This window comes from Marmota monax, unplaced genomic scaffold (genome assembly GCF_021218885.2).
Source record: "Marmota monax isolate L192 unplaced genomic scaffold, Marmota_monax_Labrador192_F-V1.1 WCK01_AAM20220418_F8-fsc00074, whole genome shotgun sequence".
NCBI classification, from domain to species: domain Eukaryota; kingdom Metazoa; phylum Chordata; class Mammalia; order Rodentia; family Sciuridae; genus Marmota; species Marmota monax.
In genome coordinates, this window is record NW_026694232.1 from 2,649,629 (window position 1) to 2,652,561 (window position 2,933).

The window sequence follows — 2,933 nt, forward strand, 5'->3', positions numbered from 1 at the left end:
ATTTAAATATGACAAGTGTTGTCACTGTTACTAGTTCTTATAGTTTAGGAGTACTTGTTGTGTAGTTGTGTATACTTTTAAAATTTAAGCTGTCATTAAAACACACTCTTGCCCCAAGACTACAATGCTAGAATCAACAGCAGAGCTAGAATCCCAAACAAGATTTTTTTCTAATTCTAAAACCCATGGTCATAATATACCATTCTGTCTCAACTAGATTTGTTGCAAATTTTTCTTAAATATTTAATGGGATTTCTCGTACTCCTTTTTTTCTTCCAGTTTACTGCAGCCTTTAAAAAAAAAAAAAACACATGCCCCCCCTTGATTTTTTAAAATTTACTTATTAATTCTAATTTGTTATACATGATAGCAGAATGCATTTCAATTCATAGTACACATATAGAGCACAATTGTTCATGTCTCTGGTTGTATACAAAGTAGAGTCACAACATTCATGTCTTCTTTTAAAAAATAAAAGTCCATCTTTTACCAGTACAAGTTAGGATGTTTTAGGGGGACAAATTCCAGCACTGCAGCTGAATTCTCCAAACTTAGGCAGCTATTGAAAAGTTCGACCTGGCCTGAGGATGACTGAAAGTCAAAGATGTGTCTGAAAACCTCCATGAGAGGCAGGTTGAAGTCTGAGAAGTAGGTACAGGACCATGGTTTTGAAAAGGCACACCTGTCTTCCATTCTCCACTACTGAATGTGACTTCAGAGTACAGCAAAGCACAGGGAGGGTCTCTGTTCATGAAGACAGCTCCAGAAGAGAGGGGGTGGGGCAAGTGAGCTGGAGGTGAGCTCAGATCCTCCACATGAGAAGCACCTTTCAGGGCCACAGGGACTCAGGTGCCCAACCCTGTGGCAGCCTCCTCACTCACACTACCCACACTTTCATGCTTCCCCAGCACCCACTTTGTCCCTGCCTCTGAGACCCAAACACTAATGGGGAAACCAAGGACAGAGACATTTCCTGGGGACAACATCAGGGCCCCAGGTGATAGTCCTTGGTTTGGGCCGCACAGCACAAAGCAAACTATGGTGACTTTTGGCTCTTATTTTTCAAACTAAATTAAAAACCAAAAGCCTGGTGTGAAGCAGAGAGAAGGTGACGCGACCACCAAGAGGCTCCAACTGGGGGGCTCCTAAAGCCACAGCTTGGGCTTGACCACCTCTGGGGAGGGAGGCTATGGTGGGAGAGCCTGAGGGCGGCTTCCGAATTCCAGGCATTATCCCAACCCTTTATCACCCAAGGTACAGGGATGTTGCTTGTGGGTCTGTCTCTGCTGTCTCTGACCTTGCTCCTCTGCCTGGAGACAGGGCTGCCTGTCAGGTTTGGGGACTGATCATACATGAAGTTCTGTCAGGATGTGTGTTTGGATTCCAGTGCAACTACTTTCTGAAGCAAGTCCCCGACAATGTTGAGAGCTGAAATCCAGGCTGCAGCCCTCAAGGGGTCCCACTGTTGGAGCTATCCAGACATATTTGAATGTCCCTGGTGTGTACCAGCCACAGCTGGATTCTAGACGCACTATGGGAGAGGATGGCACAGAGCCAGTGGCCTGCACAGCTGTGCCTGTCCTTTCAGGTTCTATGGAATAGTCATGGGCGTCCTGGGCTTCTCCTACTTCTGCTGCAATTCCAACTGCGAATCTCTAGCTTCCTCCTTTAGTTGCTGAATGGATTCTAGGAATTTCTCCTTTTCATCAAGTTCACTTTCCAGAAAGGTATTTCTTTCAATGGCTCCATTCAAGAGCTGCTCAACGTCTTCCAGAGACAAGATCCTGGCTCGTTTTGCTCTTTCCAAGTCATCCTTTGCTTGTTCCAGCTCCCCGATGTATTTCTGCAACTGATCTTTAATGAATTTGGTCATTCTCTAAGGTGTGATGTGTCAGTAGCCTTCAAAATGCTGCTTCTCAAACTTCTCCTTAATGTTTCCAGCTCAAAACCAAGGTGGTTGTTTCTGACAAAAGTTCTCTGTTCCTGGTTTTGTTCTGTGAAGCTGCCTCTCCAATTGGGTTCTTATTTTTGGTTTCCCTCTTGAAATTCTCTAAGTTCCTCCTGTGTAGTCTCTACCTTCTGCTTGTAGGTCATTGCCAAATCTTTCTAGTACCTTGCTTCTTCCTCCTCAGAGCCAAAAGTCTTTCCCGAGTCTTCCATTGTGAAAACAGGGAAGAGATCACTCTTCCTGTGGCATGATCTTGGGCTCAGGTTCCAAAGACGAGGTGGAAGGGGTCACAGGCAGCACAGCCTGGGTCCTTGGCTCTGCCTACCACAGTCTTTTTTAGTTGTGAGACCTTACATTTCCAAGTGCTTTCATTTGGGCATCTGTTTCAGCAGATAGAAATAAACACATGACTGTATTTCTTTCTCCTCCTCCTCCTCCTCCTCCTCCTCCTCCTTCTTTGAGAACTTTCATGAAGAAACTGAGATCTTTTTCATTGACTCTGTCTATAAACGCTTCTACCTACAGGAGGTATTAGGTAAATAATTACTTAACTAATAAAAATATCCAGACATTTAGTGACTCAATGTGCCTTGTGTACAATCTGATATTGGACGTGACCTCTGGTACTTGTCTCAGGAACTATATATTTTAATGTCAGAGTGTATTCATTCTTTCCCAATAAATATTCTCTACTTCTTCCTTTTAGAAAGAGATTCCTTTTCCAGGTTGAAGGCCCATCTCGTAGGCTCCTATGCAGCCAAGCTGGCCTTGCCACCAGGCCCTGCTCAATTGGGAAAACCCAGGGGTATTGGTCACACATTTTGTGTGGCTTCCTCAACAGGGAAACAACTACTCTCATTTTCCCCGTTTTCTCTTCTATTATCTAAAAATGATGAAACTGGCTCTTTTCTCAGAGATAGAATTCATGTCTTGAGGATTATAAAGCCACCTTGTCAACTCTGGACAATGTATTTACATGTGAGAG

General features: G+C 44.0%; 1 pseudogene; it reads right to left on the bottom strand.

Annotated features, from left to right (window-relative positions):
• Nucleotides 1-1,072: 1,072 nt before the first annotated feature.
• LOC124108403 (nuclear distribution protein nudE homolog 1-like) lies at nucleotides 1,073-2,160 on the bottom strand (annotated as a pseudogene).
• Between the last annotated feature and the right edge of the window lie 773 nt (nucleotides 2,161-2,933).